This window comes from Pseudophryne corroboree, chromosome 4, assembly GCF_028390025.1.
Source record: "Pseudophryne corroboree isolate aPseCor3 chromosome 4, aPseCor3.hap2, whole genome shotgun sequence".
Classification (NCBI taxonomy): domain Eukaryota; kingdom Metazoa; phylum Chordata; class Amphibia; order Anura; family Myobatrachidae; genus Pseudophryne; species Pseudophryne corroboree.
Window position 1 is genome coordinate 361,348,201 of NC_086447.1, and position 20,346 is coordinate 361,368,546.

Genomic DNA, 20,346 nt, shown 5'->3' on the forward strand with positions numbered 1-20,346 from the left:
GAAATACAACTGAGCCTCTCAACAGATGGCTCAACAATAACCCTTTAGTTAACAATAACTATGTACAAGTATTGCAGACAATCCGCACTTGGGATGGGCGCCCAGCATCCACTACGGACTACGAGAAATAGATTTACCGGTGAGTAAAATCTTATTTTCTCTGACGTCCTAGTGGATGCTGGGAACTCCGAAAGGACCATGGGGATTATACCAAAGCTCCCAAACGGGCGGGAGAGTGCGGATGACTCTGCAGCACCGAATGAGAGAACTCCAGGTCCTCCTCAGCAAGGGTATCAAATTTGTAGAATTTTGCAAACGTGTTTGCCCCTGACCAAGTAGCAGCTCGGCAAAGTTGTAAAGCCGAGACCCCTCGGGCAGCCGCCCAAGATGAGCCCACCTTCCTCGTGGAATGGGCTTTTACTGATTTAGGATGCGGCAGTCCAGCCGCAGAATGCGCCAGCTGAATTGTGCTACAAATCCAGCGAGCAATAGTCTGCTTAGAAGCAGGAGCACCCAGTTTGTTGGGTGCATACAGGATAAATAGCGAGTCAGTTTTCCTGACTCTAGCCGTCCTGGAAACATAAATTTTCAAGGCACTGACTACGTCCAGTAACTTGGAATCCTCCAAGTCCCTAGTAGCCGCAGGCACCACAATAGGTTGGTTCAAGTGAAAAGCTGATACCACCTTAGGGAGAAACTGTGGACGAGTCCTCAATTCCGCCCTATCCATATGGAAAATCAGATAAGGGCTTTTACATGACAAAGCTGCCAATTCTGACACACGCCTGGCTGAAGCCAAGGCCAATAACATGACCACTTTCCACGTGAGATATTTTAGATCCACGGTTTTAAGTGGCTCAAACCAATGTGATTTTAAGAAAACTCAACACCACGTTGAGATCCCAAGGTGCCACTGGAGGCACAAACGGGGGCTGAATATGCAGCACTCCTTTCACAAACATCTGAACTTCAGGTAGTGAAGCTAGTTCTTTCTGGAAGAAAATTGACAGAGCCGAGATCTGTACCTTAATGGAGCCTAATTTCAGGCCCACAGTCACTCCCTTGTAGGAAATGCAGAAATCGACCTAGTTGAAATTCCTCTGTTGGGGCCTTTTTGGCCTCACACCAAGCAACATATTTCCGCCATATGCGGTGATAATGCTTTACAGTTACATCTTTCCTGGCTTTAATCAGCGTAGGAATGACTTCCTCCGAAATGCCCTTTTCCTTCAGGATCCGGCGTTCAACCGCCATGCCGTCAAACGCAGCCGCGGTAAGTCTTGGAACAGACAGGGCCCCTGCTGCAGCAGGTCCTGTCTGAGTGGCAGAGGCCATGGGTCCTCTGAGATCATCTCTTGAAGTTCCGGGTACCACGCTCGTCTTGGCCAATCCGGAACCACGAGTATTGTTCTTACTCCTCGTTTTCTTATTATTCTCAGTACCCTTGGTATGAGAGGCAGAGGAGGGAACACATAAACTGACTGGTACACCCACGGTGTCACTAGAGCGTCCACAGCTATTGCCTGAGGGTCCCTTGACCTGGCGCAATATCTCTCTAGTTTTTTGTTTAGGCGGGACGCCATCATGTCCACCTGTGGCCGTTCCCATCGATTTACAATCAGCGTGAAGACTTCTGGATGAAGTCCCCACTCTCCCGGTTGGAGGTCGTGCCTGCTGAGAAAGTCTGCTTCCCAGTTGTCCACTCCCGGAATGAACACTGCTGACAGTGCTAGTACGTGATTTTCCGCCCATCGGAGAATCCTTGTGGATTCTGCCATTGCCATCCTGCTTCTTGTGCCGCCCTGTCGATTTACATGGGCGACTGCCGTGATGTTGTCTGACTGGATCAGTACCGGCTGGTGTAGAAGCAGGGATTTTGCCTGACTTAGGGCATTGTAAATGGCCCTTAGTTCCAAATATTTATTAGGCGATGCATCTGAAGATGCGATCCAGACCATTGGTCCAACAGGTCCCACTGAAAGATTCTGGCATGGAACCTGCCGAAAGGAATTGCTTCGTAAGAAGCCACCATCTTTCCCGGGACCCGCGTGCAGTGATGCACCGATACCTGTTTTGGTTTCAGGAGGTCTCTGACTAGAGATGACAACTCCTTGGCTTTCTCCTCCGGGAGAAATACTTTTTTCTGGACTGTATCCAGAATCATACCCAGGAACAGTAGACGTGTCGTCGGAACCAGCTGTGATTTTGGAATATTCAGAATCCAACCGTGCTGGTGTAGCACCTCCTGAGATAGTGCTACTCCCACCAACAACTGCTCCTTGGACCTCGCCTTTATTAGGAGATCGTCCAAGTACGGGATAATTAAAACTCCCTTTCCTCGAAGGAGTATCATCATTTCCGCCATTACCTTGGTCAACACCCTCGGTGCCGTGGAGAGTCCAAACGGCAGCGTCTGGAATTGGTAATGGCAATCCTGTACCACAAATCTGAGGTACTCCTGGTGAGGATAGTAAATGGGGACATGCAGGTAAGCATCCTTGATGTCCAGGGATACCATGTAATCCCCCTCGTCCAGGCTTGCAATAACCGCCCTGAGCGATTCCATCTTGAACTTGAATTTTTTTATGTATGTGTTCAAGGATTTCAAATTTAAAATGAGTCTCACCGAACCGTCCGGTTTCGGTACCACAAACAGTGTGGAATAGTAACCCCGTCCTTGTTAAAGTAGGGGCACCTTGATTATCACCTGCTGGGAATACAGCTTGTGAATAGCCGCTAGCACAGCCTCCCTGTCTGAAGGAGTAATCGGCAAGGCAGATTTTAGGAACCGGTGGGGTGGAGACGCCTCGAATTCCAGTTTGTACCCTTGAGATACTATTTGCAGGATCCAGGGATCCACCTGTGAGCGAGCCCACTGATCGCTGAAATTTTTGAGGCGGCCCCCCACCGTACCTGGCTCCGCCTGTGGAGCCCCACCGTCATGCGGCGGACTCGGAAGAAGCGGGGGAGGACTTTTACTCCTGGGAACCTGCTGTTTGTTGCAGCCTTTTTCCCCTACCTCTGCCTCTGCACAGAAAGGACCCGCCTTTTCCACGCCTGTTTTTCTGAGTCCGAAAGGACTGTACCTGATAAAACGGCGCCTTTTTAGGCTGTGAGGGAACATGGGGTAAAAATGCTGACTTCCCAGCAGTTGCTGTGGAAACGAGGTCCGAGAGACCATCCCCAAATAACTCCTCACCCTTATAAGGCAAAACTTCCATGTGCCTTTTTGAATCTGCATCCCCTGTCCACTGGCGAGTCCATAAGCCTCTCCTAGCAGAAATGGACAATGCACTTATTTTAGATGCCAGCCCGCAGATCTCCCTCTGTGCATCTCTCATGTATAAGACTGAGTCTTTTATATGCTCTATGGTTAGCAGAATAGTGTCCCTGTCTAGGGTGTCAATATTTTCTGACAGGGAATCTGACCACGCAGCGGCAGCACTGCACATCCATGCTGACGCAATAGCTGGTCTAAGTATAATGCCTGAGTGTGTATATACAGACTTCAGGATCGTCTCCTGCTTTCTATCAGCAGGTTCCTTGAGGGCGGCCGTATCCGGAGACGGTAGTGCCACCTTTTTAGACAAACGTGTGAGCGCTTTATCCACCCTAGGGGGTGTCTCCCAACGTGACCTATCCTCTGGCGGGAAAGGGAACGCCATTAGTAACTTCTTAGAGATTACCAATCTTTTATCAGGGAAAGCCCACGCTTCTTCATACACTTCATTTAATTCTTCTGATGGGGGAAAAACTACGGGTTGTTTTTTCTCCCCAAACATAATACCCTTTTTAGTGGTACCTGGGTTTATATCAGAAATTTGTAACACCTCTTTCATTGCTTCAATCATGCAACGAATGGCCTTAGTGGACATTAGACTAGACTCATCGTCGTCGACACTGGTGTCAGTATCCGTGTCGACATCCGCGTCTGCCATCTGAGGTAGCGGGCGTTTTAGAGCCCCCGATGGCCTTTGAGACGCCTGGACAGGCACGAGCTGAGAAGCCGGCTGTCCCGCATTTGGCATGTCGTCAAATTTTTTGTGTAAGGAGTCGACACGTGCACGCAATTCCTTCCATAAGTCCATCCACTCAGGTGTCTGCCCCGCAGGGGGTGACATCCCTTCTATAGGCATCTGCTCCGCCTCCACATCATTATCCTCAAACATGTCGACACAGCCGTACCGACACACCGCACACACACAGGGAATGCTCTAACAGAGGACAGGACCCACAAAAGCCCTTTGGGGAGACAGAGTGAGAGTATGCCAGCACACACCAGAGCGCTATATAATGCAGGGACTAACTGAGTTATGTCCCCTATAGCTGCTGTTATATATACTGCGCCTAAATTTAGTGCCCCCCCTCTCTTTTTTACCCTTTTCTGTAGTGTAGACTGCAGGGGAGAGCCAGGGAGCTTCCTTCCAGCGGATCTGTGAAGGAGAAATGGCGCCAGTGTGCTGAAGGAGATAGCTCCGCCCCTTTTTCGCAGACTTTTCTCCCGCTTTTTTATGGATTCTGGCAGGGGTAATTATCACATATATAGCCTCTGGGGCTATATATTGTGGTATTTTTGCCAGCCAAGGTGTTTATATTGCTGCTCAGGGCGCCCCCCCCCCCCCCCCCAGCGCCCTGCACCCTCAGTGACCGGAGTGTGAAGTGTGTATGAGGAGCAATGGCGCACAGCTGCAGTGCTGTGCGCTACCTTGGTGAAGACTGATGTCTTCTGCCGCCGATTTTCCGGACCTCTTCTTGCTTCTGGCTCTGTAAGGGGGACGGCGGCGCGGCTCCGGTACCGAACACCAAGGCCAGTTCCATGCGGTCGATCCCTCTGGAGCTAATGGTGTCCAGTAGCCTAAGAAGCCCAAGCTAGCTGCAAGCAGGTAGGTTCGCTTCTTCTCCCCTTAGTCCCTCGCTGCAGTGAGCCTGTTGCCAGCAGGTCTCACTGTAAAATAAAAAACCTAATTATATACTTTCTTTTTAGAAGCTCAGGAGAGCCCCTAGTGTGCATCCAACCTCGGCCGGGCACAAAATCTAACTGAGGCTTGGAGGAGGGTCACAGTGGGAGGAGCCAGTGCACACCAGGTGACCTAAAAGCTTTCTTTAGTTGTGCCCAGTCTCCTGCGGAGCCGGTATTCCCCCCATGGTCCTTTCGGAGTTCCCAGCATCCACTAGGACGTCAGAGAAAAATGTTTTGCAGATCCTGGCAGTTGTATTTTATACTATGAAGCGCACTCATACGCAATTTCAGAAAATGTAGCCAGAACAGCCAGAGATATGCTTAGTGATTTCACAGACAGAACTAAATGTCAGCAAGACTGATAGCAAATAGTGATCTTACCTGGAAGGTGGTGGTGGTGGTGGGTGGGTGGGGGGGAATGGAGGTGGATGAGCGTTAAGCCCCATACACACTAGACACTGGACCGCGTATCGTTAACGACCCCCTCCCTCGTCCGAATGTACAGATGAGGGAGGTACAGATGAGGGAGGTCCTCGTTAACGAAAGCCATGCTGCAGATGCAACATGGCCGCCCCCCCCCCCCACCCCTGCGCCGTCGCTTCCTTCCCCGCTGGCATCAGCAAGTGTGTATGCACTTGCCGCTGCCGGCACTCCGCCAATATCGGCGGGGATCGGCTAGTGTGTATGGGGCTTCAGATTTTGAAAAAGTTGGCTCCAGCGACAATAGTCATAAGCAAAATGTGGGGTGAAATTAACAAGTATAAGGTATAACAGAACAAAAAAGTGTGAACCCCTTTAACAGATCATTTGTGTATTCAATATCATGTATAGTAGGCAATTCTGAAAACTGTAACATCCCAACAAAGAGTTACTGTTCATGAGATAACTGGGTGTATTCTATTCTAGACTTTTATGAGACCAAATGCAGCCCAAACTTTAGAAATGTCAAACTGATGATATCAGAGTAATAATGCCATCAAGCCCCTTTCTGCCAGTCACAGAGACAGATGTATTAGCTGTACCTCTAAAGATTTCAAACTACTGTTCTCAGGACATGTGTAAATTTACCAAACATGTTCACATGTGCTCCATAGCTGTATGGAAGATAAAAAGTACTCATTTAAGAATTTCCAAACTGCCCAATGTGGTCAGGAAAAGGGATACTTTATTCAGGTCAATATTGAATTATATTACAGGGCTTAACAAATATTTCTAAAATCTAGGAGCCAGGATGAAAGTGTAGGAGCCAGGCTACCTCGCCCCCCCCCCAAAAAAAAAAAAAAATCCTAACCCACCGACCAATGCAGACACATTACTGAGCAGCTCCCCCACCACCGCCCCAGGCAAACCAACCCCCACAGCCACACAACCAAGGGGATACCCCTAGCATACCAACCCTCAACATCCACACTGCAGCTACTCCCCAGGCAAACAACAACCCACTCCTCCGCGACCACATTAATGAGCAGCTGGCACTCACAGCCACTCAAATAAGGGGGCAAACCACCACTCTGTAGCCTTGCTAGATTGCTTAGATTTTAAGCACGGATCTGCCGTGTGTATGCCCCCCCAGCGATAGCGATGCAGGCTCAATCTAGCGGGTCGCTTACTTCACCGTTGTGTGAAGTGAGCGGCCCCCCATCTGCTTTCCCCCTCGCTCAGCACATCGCGCTGTGCTGAGCGGGGAGAGAGAGGTGTGCTGAGCGGTCTGTGTTAAGATTGCTCAGCACACATCTCTCCCGTGAGTACCCCCCTTAACTCTAGGTACATGTCAATAACCATGCTCTCTCATTTGTTCTAAACTGGGTATGTTACTGTCATATATCACTGGTCACGCCCGATCTCGTCTGATCTTGGAAGCTAAGCAGTGAGGAGCCTGATTAGTACCTAGATGGACGACCACTAGGGAATATCAGATGAAGTAATTACAATCCCCTACCTAATACAAACAGCAGTAGCATTGGAACAACCTTTGTCCTTTACCACCGTTTCTCTACTTTTTAATTTTATTTATTTTTCCTATAGAGCCAATAAGCACGCAACAGACGAATCAATACCTCAACGGTGCCCTCAAGAAGCACTTTAAGCTTGGATATATTACACTCCTTTATTTTAAAATTCAGCTTCTGTTCTCACTTACTGGATACCTATTGATATCCTAGCGAACAAGAAGCATCTTCAATCTAAGCTTATCATAGTCCCCAATTATATATTTCAGCTTCTGTTCTCATTTTCTGGATACCAATTGTTATCCCAACCTAATATTTTTCACCTCAGGTACACTAGCATCTATTAGATTTCAAATATAATGAAGAATTTTCTCACTGGATGTGGAGGTAACAAGTTTTAATTTTGTGTTTTGTATGTGTATTTAATATTTTACTTGACCGAATTAAAAGTTTAGTTTTAACATATTCTATCATATCAAGCAGTCTTTCTTCTCCTCCCCTTGCCAACTAACCCCACTATATCCGCCAGGGCACAGGGGTACAGGTCGGGTGTACTAACGCCCATGTTATTAAGGCTCCGTAGTACCGGCGGTGAGGCTCAGCATTGGGGAGTCGGCGCTCAACCTGTTTCATCTGAAGAGGAGGGTACTGTCCTGTCAAACACTGAACCAGGCGTTTCTGACGAGGACTCTGAATTACAGATTGATGTTCCTGCTCTTGTGGATACTATTAAGCAAATCCTACTAATCACAGTTATGTAACATGTGGGAAAATTCACCGCTAGTGGATTCTCATTTCACCCGCCTAGTGGTGTCATCCACTCTGCCTGTCACCACTGTCACTTCTCTGAAAGAAACGACAGATAAGCGTGTGGGGGGGATGCCTGAAATCTATTTAGTCCCTTACAGGTGTTGTACATAGACCCACTACTGTTGCTAAAGGTGTCGAAGCATGGGTTCAGGCAATAGAGGATGAGCTGCCCGACGATATATCGGTCAATGCCAGACAATACCTGTCTCACATTACCAATGCCACCTATTACATACAGGAGGCGTCCTCTGAGGCGGGTGTGTTGGCGGTCAAGGTGTCGACTACGTCTTTCCTGGCTAGCCAAATTCTGTGGTTGAGGTCATGTAAGGTGGACCTGGACTCCAAAAAGACATTGGGAGGTACCTCCTTTTAAGGGAGACATTTTAGTTGGAATCAACCTATTTAAAATTGGGTCTGAACTGGCAGCTGCTAAGACTGCCTTCCTCCCAAATACTAATCCTTCTGCACGGAAGGCAAAAGGTACCACTTTTCGTTCCTTTCGGCCTCAAGGGAAAGTAAAAGGTCAGGCATGCCCGAGACAATCTCGTGCTCCCATAAGTTGTTTCTCATGGGAATGCAGTCTCCTTCAAAAGACGTCCACCTCGCCAGTTTGGCGCCATGGTCATCCCCTCGGATCAATTAAAGGCGCAAGCTCTGCAGCAGGTTGAGAGTTGTGGTTGTGCCGGTACATCTGTCCCAGAGAGGTAGTGGTTACGACTTGACCCTGTTTCTAGTACGAAACTTAATGGGTCCTTCCGGCCTATTCTCAACTTCAAATCATTAAACAAGTTTGTGAGAGTGCCCAAGTTCCCTTTGGAAACGCTGCACTCCATAGTACTGGCGATGGAACCCGGAGACTATATGGTATCCCTGGATATACAGGTTGCGTACCTGCATATACCTATTGCCAAGTCATCAGCAGTATCTGCGGTTTGCTATTGGCAACCTACACTATCAGTTCCAGGCTCTGCCATTTGGACTGGCTATGGCTCCTCGGATTTTCACCAAGGTCATGGCCGTAGTGACGACGCATTTCCGTCATCAGGGAATCAGGATCCTGCCGTATCTAGACGACCTGCTGATCCTGGCAAACTCCCACGATGTCGTCCTCAGTCATCTACAACTGACGGTACGCTTCCTACAAGCCCATGGGTGGCTCAACAACTGGAAGAAATCTTCGCTGGTCCCAGCTCAGAGCATGGTGCACCTGGGGGCACTGCTGGACACGCACAGTTAACGACTGTTTCTGCCTCCAGAGATGATCCTGAAGCTTCAGGACAGGATAAGATGCTTCCTTTCCTGCAATAGAGTGTTGTTACACTCTGCAATGCAGGTACTTGGTGTGACAATCGACATGGTGGAGTACGCTCAAGTTCATTCCCGCCCTCTGCATAATCCTTTCCAAGTGGGACGGCCTACCTCACCGGATCAAGTCTCACATGATCCCTTTGACTCCGGAGGTTCGGCTATTGCTGACCTGGTGGCTCCAGGTCCAGCAAACGAGCAGGAGACATACCTTCTGGATCCCCGACTGGGTCCGGTTGACAACAGATGCCAGTCTGAGGGGATGGGGTGAGGTGTTGGAGCAACACTCTTTCCTGGGTCACTGGACCAGAGAAGAATCACTCCTTTCGATAACCATTCTGGAGTTGCAGGCAGTGGTCAATGTATTAACCTCGCCCTGCCTCTACTGCAGAACAGGCCTTTTCTAGTACGGTCAGAAAATGCCACCATGATGGCATACATAAACCATTAAGGCGACACTTGAAGCTGCATGGCAATGTTGGAAGTGTCAATAATCCTTCGTGGGGCGAAACGCCATCTGCCAGGAATATCGGCAGTGTTCATTCTGTGAAACCTGAACTGGGAAGCGGACTTCATCAGTTGTCAGGACGTGCATTCCGGAGAGTGGAGTCATCATCCGGAAGTCCTTCAACTTGCACATGTGGGACCTACCAGACATAGCCCTGATGGCGTCTCGACACAATCACAAAGTTCCGGTCATCGGATCAAGGAACAGGATTCCTCAAGCAGCGTTCGTAGACGCACTAGCTATTCCATGGAACTTTCGTCTGCCATTCGTGTTACCTCCAGTGTCACTCCTATCCAGGGTCCTGCGGAAGTTCAAGTAAGAAGGAGGAACACTACTTCTAGTCGCTCTGGCGTGGCCCAGACGGCATTGGTTCTCAGACCTGCAGGGTCTATCGACAGAGCATTCCTTTCTACTTTCTCAACCCCTAGACCTCCTCGTACTGGGTCCATGTCTTTACAACACACAGTGCAGTTGTTCTGTAGGCACAACCGTCCACCTCACCACGTGGTCACAGATCTGTTTATGCATAGCCAAGTGTCATACACCTGCTGCAGTGTATAACAGTGGCAGTGCACCCGGCTCCTTCTCTTCTGCGAGCACTGCTACTGATCTAGTACAGTGGGTAGTGCTGCCTGTCCTGTGTGCTCCGCCTCCTCCCCTGGCTGGGTGCTATGACAGTGGAGGCAGCAGCCAAAGAAGGGGAGCGCAGACTAGCTCCTGATAACACAAGGCCGCAGTGAATCCGGAGCCTGCCACAGGGAGAAGGATGTGGAGGCAGAGATGGTGCTCTCCCGCAAGCCAGACACTTATCTCGGATGCCGCAGGCCACCCCCCCACCCCAATATCACTGCTGAGGATAGAGGAGAAGCTCTCCACGGACTAGTACCGTCGCATCGGGGACATTGTGTCAGGGCAGTGCTGGAGGGATGCTATAAGGCGCCTACTGTGCGCTTAGTGCTGCCCCAGAGCAAACCTAAGTATAACACACACTGTCTCTCTCTCTCTTTCTCTCTCATCCTCCATCTGTAAAAGCCTGCCGTAATGTGTAAAAAGGAGGACTCTGCCTGCCGTAATGTGTAAAAGGGAGCTCTACCTGCTGTAATGTGTAAAAGGGAGCTCTACATGCCATAATGTGTGTAAATGGCGCAACTATGCGTCGTAATTTGAATAATGGAGACTACTGTACAGCATAATATAAAAAGATATTTTGTGACCACACCCCTTCCAATGAAGCCACACCCCTATATTTTTGTGGCACTAGCCCTATTATACATATGTGGGGGGTGGAGAGCACCGATGCCGCTTCTTCCACACAGCGCTAAAATGTCTAGTTACTGCACTGCTTCCACCAGTGCCGGACTAGGGGGGGCCTGGGGGTTAGTACCAATGGGTCACCCGCCGCAGATTGGATCTCTCTTACAGATCCGATCTGCGGCGGCGCTCCACTCCCAGCTTCACTGTGCATGTGCAGGGAAACTCCGGTAGCAAGGCAGCTTGTCCAGTAATACAGAAGCAGCAGCCTGCGTCAATGGCTGTGCGCTCAGGCTGGTGCTCAGCATGCAAGGAAGGAGAGGAGGGAGCCCTCTGAGTGTGTGCAGCCAGCAGGTGAAAAAGGCTGGCTATATTTGATCTTTAGGCACTGGGTCATTTATATATATATATATATATATATATATATATATATATATATATATATATATATATATAAAATCTAATTTATACATATAAATATATTTAGAGCGGTAGGGACCCCCTGTCTTAAGTGGCACCGGGCCCCCGAAGGCTTAATCCGGTCCTGGCCTCCACGACTACACTCCAAAGAGTAACCCGAGTTCCCGCTGTTTGAATGGTATATATCAGGCTTTTTCAACCAGTGTGCCATGGCACATTAGTGTGCCGCGACCATTTGCAAGGTGTGCCGCGGAGCCAGAGCAGCTTCTTGCACCTACAGAGTGAACTGTTGGCCCGGACTCTTCTTAGAGGATCAGTCGTGCTCTGGCAATGACCTATGCCTTGAAGACACGTCGGTGTGATATCATAGGTCACAGCCGCGGCGTCTCACCACCCAGCCAGCCCACCCGCCTGCATACACATCTTCCAGTTCCTGCCTGCATACACAGCTTTCCTTGCCCACCCACATCCACACCTGCCCGACCGCCCCGTGCTCAGTATTCGCAGCACTCCACTATGAACAACCCCTGCCACTGAGGGACAGGGAGGAGGACAGCTGACTGGTAGGAGCTAATATTTGTTATTTTATTTCTCCTGTGGGGAATAATAGGATTTATGTGGGTAGAATAAGAATTTATGGGGGGGAACAATGTGAATAATTCATGTGGGGAGCAATAGGATTTATGTGGGGAGCAATGCGATTGATTTATGTGGGGAGCAATAGGATTTATGTAGGGAGCAACATGATTTATGTGGGGAGCAACATGATTGTTTTTTCTGTGTAGGCCAATGTATGTGTGGATTTTTTTTTTTACTGTGAGGGCCAACGTGTGTTTTTGTTTTTTTTCCTGTGGGGATCTGACTGTGTGACTTGGCAATTTTCAAATATGGTTTGGTGTGCCGCGAGTAAAAAAAAGGTTGAAAATCACTGGTATATATTATACACACACACATACATGAAGTATGCAGGACGAAAATGAGTTGATCATTGAAATGTTGACCAGGAGACTAGTTTCACTGTCTTTATTTCTGAGTGCCGCTTAAGAAGATGTGTATTGTAAGTAACACTGCCGCTGTGCAGTGTGAATTTGAGGGCACCGGAGCCAGTATTTTGTTTTCTTATAAGCAAACATTGAGTGCTAGATTCAAGACTGTACATATATATATATATATATACATATATATATATATATATATATATACACATACATACACATACATACATACATACACCCACATACATACATACATACATACATACATACATACACACACAATGTGTATAGACACCTATAAATGTACAAAAATATCCCTGGGCAACCATCCACACAGCAAGCCATTGCTTGCAGCCCTTAAAGCTCTATTCAATGCCCTGAATTATTCTCTGCTTTCTTGAGAGAGTGAAATAGTGGTATCCTATTAGCCATAGTAACAGCTAATTATCTCACCTGGGGCTATCCTATTAGCCCTGATGGCGGCACTTATGAGGGATTTTACCAAATCCACGGTAAGAAGCCCTTTTTTCCCCCGATCGCAGCCAAGAAAATACATAGGTCCATGACTTTTCACAAATCCTATTTTCGCTAGAAAAAAACCAACATTTTTCTGATGTAAAAAAAACTTTTAACTTGAACCATAAAAGAAAAAAAATAACCCCTTTTTTTTCACGTTCAAAACTTTTTTGAGACTAATAAGGCTTAACTGTAGCAGCCAACTTCCATGGTCAAGTGACCTCTACACACATCACCACAACCATCAGAACCAAATCGCATAGCACAGGAAAGGAGACGGAGGGAGTATAGTGTATTCTGCGCCATGTCCTTTTCCTTCCATTGCTGGCTGTGGCTTCGAAAGCAGGTACTGTATTCGTAAGCATTACATCATCCAGTGAGGGGGGGCCTGTTTGAAGGGGAGTAGTATGTGTGACATGACAGGATTTGTAGGGACAATTTATAGCAAGGGGGGAATGTTTTAGTAAGCTGGGAGTCTGGGGACATGTGGGAACATTTTGCAGATGGGGAGAGGTCTGAGTGGCATGTAGTGGTGGGCATACTTAAGTTACTGATGTGCTAACATTGTTTTATGGCTTTATTTTTTTCCCATCAAATAAAATAAATTGTGCAGCCCTTTTTTATGTTGGGGGTCCCTTGAAGTGCATCAGGATGACCATAACTGCTGTAGACATTAGAGAGTCATGCCTTAAATTGGGTGTGCAACTGATTACTGTAAGTATTTTGTGCTTATTTTTTTGTATTACCATCTCTTATACATACAGGTAACATAGAAGGTTCATCTTCCAACACTGACTTCCTGTAGCCAGATTAAACTCACTGAGAATCAGCTCTGCAAATGATAACGAAAATCCAATAAATAAAAATTAATTAAAAAAAAAAGTTCAGCTATTTGATTATGCTGCTTAATTGTTATATTCAGTTAACTGTTAATTAATGCTAAAAAAAAAAAGTGAAAGCAGTATAACACTGGTTTACGCTGTCCTGTGAAAACTGCTGCTCTCGAGCTACAAGAAGTTGAGATGAAGAAAAACTAGCTTGAGGATGATGTAAGACGTGTTTTGGAAGCAGTGCTTTAGGCATCTAGATTAGTTTCTTGCAGGCCCTTTAGCTGTTTCCAAAGCTAAATTGCTCATGGATCCTACATGTACTGTTTTCGCCTAATAGATGAAGAAAAAAAAAAAACAACATACTGACATTCATTCATTATATGAATGCAAAACACTGTAGCCAGTCATGTACAAGCTGTACAAAGCTATTGAAGCAATGTTTTCACTAGATAAAAAAAAAAAAAAAATCATCTCTCATGAGAACTCTTAGTGTTCTTATGATGCAGAAAACAGCTGCTTCTAAAACCCCAACCCCAGTCTAAGCTTAACACGACCATTATCACTGCTACAAGTATGGCACTCAGAGCAGTAAACTGATTTTTCAGGTGCCCTTTTCATTAAGAGAAGAAAAATTGAATGGGATTCTTTCAGCATATATCCCAAAATAACTGTATATAACCAACAGACATTCCTAAGCATGATGTATGAGGGAATATAAAGGTTCCTATACAGAACCCCATTATCTGGACCTAGAGATCCTCAAGGTGGTAGCATACTGCTACACAGTTCTGTACAAAAGGAACGCAATGCATTCAAAAAGCAATAAAAAGCTCACTATAGATGGGAAAAAAGATAATTACACTGAACATAAATAACTTAATTTACTACAAACAAACAAAAAAAAAATACCAACAGAAAACGTAAAAAACAAACAAAAATAAAGTTTTTAAAATAAAGCACAAAAGAAATGTCTATAGCATTAACGCGAACATTCTGTTACGGGTGTTGATCATAGGGTTGACAGTAACTAGGTCAACAGTCATTATCTCTACAGTGACTAGGTTGGCACGTCATTATGTCAACATGAACAAGGTTGACATAGAAAAAGGTCGACGTGAGTTTACAATTTTTTGGTGTCGTTTTCATCGTAAAGTGACTGGAAACCCCAATTAGTGCACCGTATTCACTCGCATGGCTCGCCATGCTTCAGGCAAGGTTACTATTCCCAATTGTTGTCTACGTGGATCATAAAGTATGAAAAACTCATGTCGACCAATAGTCGACCTAAAGACCAGATCCCCTCAGTTACAGAAGCACTGTCATTTGAGAATCTCTTCTACGCTCCATAAAGTATTCACTGCTGTACGCTCACATCTCTTATAGCCAAGCCTTCCATTTTCAGCTTTAATTTCTTACAGCCCTTTGACACCTCTGATATATTGTTTCTCACAGATTATCGGGGGAAAGCCAAATACAAAATCATAATGTTAAAAGCGGTTTGTTGTCAGGTGTTCGAAACAGGTAGTTTCCAAACATGGAAGACATGTCAGGTCAAAATGTCAGCAAGCAGGAAGCCTGCAAAGTCAACAGTTAGAAAAACATAGAGAAAATATGAAGGAACACCTATAGATGTCTCCTCATACACCTTGCGTCTATACGCCATACGCAAGAGACTACAGGCACAACTGAGCCGCTCCATAGGAATAGCATACTGTTTTTCTTTACGTTTCTTTACATTGTGCAGCTTAAACTGTATCATAGATGCAGCAAAACATCAAAGTCTATTAGAGACTCTTAGCCATGACTTTAACCGCACAGGGCTCCTCCCTCTATGCCCCTCCTACCAGACTCAGTATAGAAACTGTGCCCAAGGAGACAACTTCGAGAGAAGGATTTTACACAGATAGTGACGAGAATCACACCAGCTCACACATACTAGGCAAAGCAAGCTAACCAGCTTGAATACTCAGAAACAGCTGAACAACCTTACTTAACCAAGTAACAACACAGTACTTAAACAGGAACAAAGCAGTACTGAACCAAGTAACCACTGCAGGATAATGAAGCGCTGGGTGGGCGCCCAGCATCCTCTACGGACTACGAGAAAAGGATTTACCGGTAGGTAATTAAAATCCTATTTTCTCTTACGTCCTAGAGGATGCTGGGGTCCACATTAGTACCATGGGGATGTACCAAAGCTCCCAGAACGGGAGGGAGAGCGCGGAGGTTCCTGCAGAACAGATTGACCAAACTTTAGGTCCTCAGAGGCCAAAGTATCGAACTTGTAGAACTTGGCAAACGTGTTCGACCCTGACCAAGTAGCCGCTCGGCAAAGTTGTAAAGCAGAGACACCCCGGGCAGCCACCTAGGAAGAACCCACCTTACGAGTAGAGTGGGCCTTAACAGATTTTGGACACGGCAAACCTGCCGTAGAATACGCATGTTGGATAGTGAACCTAATCCAGCGAGAAATTGTCTGCTTAGAAGCAGGACAACCAATTTTCTTGGGATCATACAGGACAAACAGAGTCAGACTTCCTGTGACGAGCAGTCCTCTTTACATAGATCCTCAGAGTCCTTACAACACCTAAGGACTTAGATGGAAATGAGCAGTCAGTAGCAATTATGGAACATATAAACAACATCAGAAAAGGCCTACAAACACATAGTGTCTCAAAACATTTCTTGGACTGTCACAGTAAAAACCCGAAGGAATTAAAATACATGGGAATTCAAAAAATTGAACAATACTGGAGAGGAGGAAATATCTCTGATTCGCTAAAAAAGAAAGAAACAGAGTGGATCTTCAATTTGCAAACACTACAACCTGCTGGTCTAAATGTAGACATAGAACTAAACGTTTTTTTGAAAAAGTCGTGAATAATTTTTATTATATCTCTTTTTATATATATATAAAGAATAAAATATATATAAAAAATTAATTTTCTTGCTAAAGAAAATTTATTTTGAATCCTTTTTACATAAAAAAATTATCAGCCATACAAATTTAATCCTTTTAAATATCTATTTTTTATTTTTTTGAATATATATAACTTTTACATTTTTCAAGTGCAATACCTGTTAATTTTAAACTGGGCCATGTGCAAGCCGCACTTTTTATCTCATTTCCGGGGAGGGACCTTCCCGTTTTTTTAACAAATGTCTAATAAAGTTTTTTTATAAATAGCAATGAGGCTAAACCAGTGATATCCTCGATAAAGGGCGTGCAGCCCGAAACGCGTTGGAAGCAATTACTTGGTCCGTGCACTCTCAGCCACAGAGCGCACAGAAATAGAAGACATCTACGTCCGTCCTAACAAGCCGGGATCGTGAGCACCTGCAGCCGTACAGCTTGGTGCACAGAAGACGCGGCTGAACGAACAGCTGTTTTGCGGAGAACAAACAGCTAGCCGCCAGGAGCACTGCTTCTTCCCCACCGCTATCAAGGAAAAAGGTGGGTAGCATAGGGTCAGATAGGAAATCTTGCAAGATCCTGCAGAAAGACTGTCTCACGGAGCCGGCTACATAGAAACCCGGCAGGACCAGTAATAAAATACACAAAAGGGGCTGTAAACATTTACTAATCCTTTTTTTATTACAGGTATTGCACTGCAGTATTGCAACAATTAATTGTTGCAATATACTCTTACATATTGTTACAAGCGCCTTGATTCTAAAACAAACTGCCAGTAGCAACTGGCACCACAATAGGATGGTTGATATGGAAAGCCGACACAACCTTCGGAAGAAATTGCCGACGAGTCCTGAGCTCAGTTCTATCTTCATGGAAAATTAAGTAGGGGCCTTTGCAGGACAAAGCCCCCATTTCAGACACACGCCTAGCAGATGCTAATGCCAACAGTGTAACCGCCTTCCAAATGAGAAACTTGACCTCAACCTCATGTAAAAGGCTCAAACCAATGCGATTGCAGAAACTGCAAAACCACGTTAAGATCCCAGGGCGCCGTAGGAGGCACAAAGGGAGGCTGGATGTGCAGAGCCCCTTTCAAGAAAGTCTGAACCTCAGGGAGGGAAGCCAGTTGTTTCTGGAAGAAAATGGATAAGGCCAAAATCTGGACCTTTATGGATCCCAAACGCAGGCCCATATCCACACCTGCTTGCAGGAAGAGGAGAAACCGTCCAAGCTGAAACTCCACCGTAGGAAACTTCTTGGATTCACACCAAGACACATACTTTTTCCAAATCTGTATCAGGGTAGGAATAACCTTGTTCGGAATGCCTTTCCGAGCTAAGAACTGGTGTTCAACCTCCATGCCGTCAAACGTAGCCGTGGTAAGTCTTGATAAGCAAGCAGCACCTGTTGCAGAAGGTCCTATCGCAGAGGAAGAGGCCTCTGATCTTCCAGCAGTAATTCCAGAAGATCCGCCTACCAAGCCCTTCTTGGCCAGTCCGGAGCAATGAGGATAGCCTGAACTCTTGTTCTCTTTATGAGCTTTAGAATCCTTGGAATGAGTGGAAGTGGAGGGAACACGTACACTGACTTGAACACCCATGGAGTTACCAGGGCAACCACCGCCACTGCTTGTGAGTCTCTCGACCTGGAACAGTACCTCCGAAGCTTCTTGTTGAGACGTGAGGCCATCATGTCTATTTGAGCTACACCCCAAAGACTTGTCACCTCTGTGAACACCTCTGGATGGAGGCACCACTCCCCTGGATGGAGATCGTGCCTGCTGAGGAAGTCTGCTTCTCAGTTGTCCACTCCTGGAATGAAGATTGCTGACAGATTGCTGACAGCACCACTGTGTGCTTTTCTGCCCAGAGGAGGATTCTTGTCACCTCTGACATTGCAGATCTGCTCTTCGTTCCGCCCTGTCGGTTTATGTAGGCCACCATCGTCACATTGTCCGACTGCACCTGAATGGTCTGATCTTGCAGAAGGTGTGCCGCTTGCAGAAGACCGTTGTACACGGCTCTTAGCTCCAGGATGTTTATTGGAAGAATGGATTCCAGACTTGACCACCTTCCTTGGAACATTTCCCCCTGGGTGACTGCGCCCCAACCTCTGAGACTTGCATCCGTGATTAGAAGGATCCAGTCCTGAACCCCGAACCTGCGGCCCCCTAGAAGGTGAGACAATTGTAGCCACCATGGGAGTGAGATCCTGGTTTTCGGAGACAGACGTATACTATGGTGCATGTGTAGGTGAGATCCCAACCACTTGTCTAGGAGATCCAGTTGGAAGGACCGTGCATGAAATCTTCCGTTCTGTAGAGCCTCGTAGGAGGCCACCATCTTACCCAGAAGGCGAATGCACTGATGGACAGATACCCGGGCAGGCTTCAAGACATCCCGGACCAGATTGCATCACTAACGCTTTCTCCACCGGTAGAAACACCCTTTGCACTTGCGTGTCGAGGATCATACCTAGGAAAGACAATCTCCTTGTCGGCTCCAAATGTGACTTTGGAAGATTCAGGATCCATCCATGATCCCTGAGCAATAGAGTCGTGAGAGCAATGCTCTGCAACAACTACTCCCTGGAGAAAGCATTTATCAGCAGATCGTCCAGATATGGAATTATATTCACTCCCTGCCTGCGGAGGAGCATCATCATCTTTGCCATTACCTTAGTGAACACCCTCTGCCGTGGAGAGGCCGAACGGCAGTGCCTGGAACTGATAGTGACAGTCCAACAGCGCATATCTGAGATAAGCCTGGTGTGGCGGCCAAATTGGAATGTGGAGGTACGCATCCTTGATATCCAGGGATACTAGAAATTCTCCCTCCTCCAGACCCGAGATCACCGCTCTCAGAGACTCCATTTTGAACTTGAATTCCCTCAGATAAGGGTTTAACAACTTCAGGTTCAAAATCGGTCTGAACGAACCATTTGGTTTCGGTACCACAAATAGGTTTGAATAGTAACCCTTGTTTTCCAGAGGAGGAGGAACTGGAACAGTGACATCTGACCTTTCCAATTTTTGAATGGCTTCCTGTAGGATAGCCCTATCTGTCAGCAAAGCTGGTAAGCCTGATTTGAAGAATTTGTGAGGTGGAAGCTCATGAAACTCCAGTCTGTACCCCTGGGACACAATATTCTGTACCAAGGGATCCAGACCGGATGACACCCAGACTCACCTGCTCGTTCTCCGGGCTGTGAGGAAACAGAGGCAGGCTACTGTTCCTGGGAACCTGCGGGTGCAGGTTTTTTTTAATTAGCCTGACCACCTCTGAAGAAAGTGGTAGGAGGCGAAGACTTTTTAGCTTTTGTGGTCCGAAAGGACTGCATTGTGGACGTAGAAAAGGGTTTCTTCGTTGTCTGAGTGGCTGAGGGAAGAAAGGTTGACTTAGCAGTGGTTGCCGTGGAGATCCACGCATCCGATGCTTCCCCAAATAGAGTGTGACCTGTGAAGGGTAGGTTCTCCACACCTCCTGGATTCCGCGTCTGCCGACAATTGGCGCAGCCAGAGTCCCCTGCGTGCTCATACAGCCATGGAAGATATCCTTGCATTCAGATGACCCAGGTCCTTCATGGCCTCCACCATGAAACCCACAGAATCCTGTATGTTATGTAAAAAGAATTCAATGTCACTTCTATCCATAGAATCTAATTCCTCTAGTACTGTGCCTGACAACTTTACTATGGCTGTAGATATCCATGCACAGGCAATAGTGGGCCTTAACGCCACGCCTGAAGCAGTGTATATGGATTTGAGCATAGTTTCAATCTTGCGGTCTCTCTTTTAAAGTGGTAGACCCAGGAACAGGTAAAACCATCTTTTTTGACAGTCTAGATACAGAAGCGTGAATTATAGGTGGGTTTCCCACTTTTTCCTAT

General features: G+C 46.6%; 1 protein-coding gene and 1 pseudogene across 2 annotated transcripts in view; one reads left to right on the forward strand and one right to left on the reverse strand.

Annotated features, from left to right (window-relative positions):
* The window catches only part of DIS3L2 (DIS3 like 3'-5' exoribonuclease 2), an 838,626-nt gene that overhangs the window by 241,856 nt on the left and 576,424 nt on the right, over positions 1-20,346 (reverse strand). The gene's annotated exons all lie outside the window — the stretch shown is intronic.
* Positions 6,770-6,888, forward strand: LOC134912914 (5S ribosomal RNA; annotated as a pseudogene).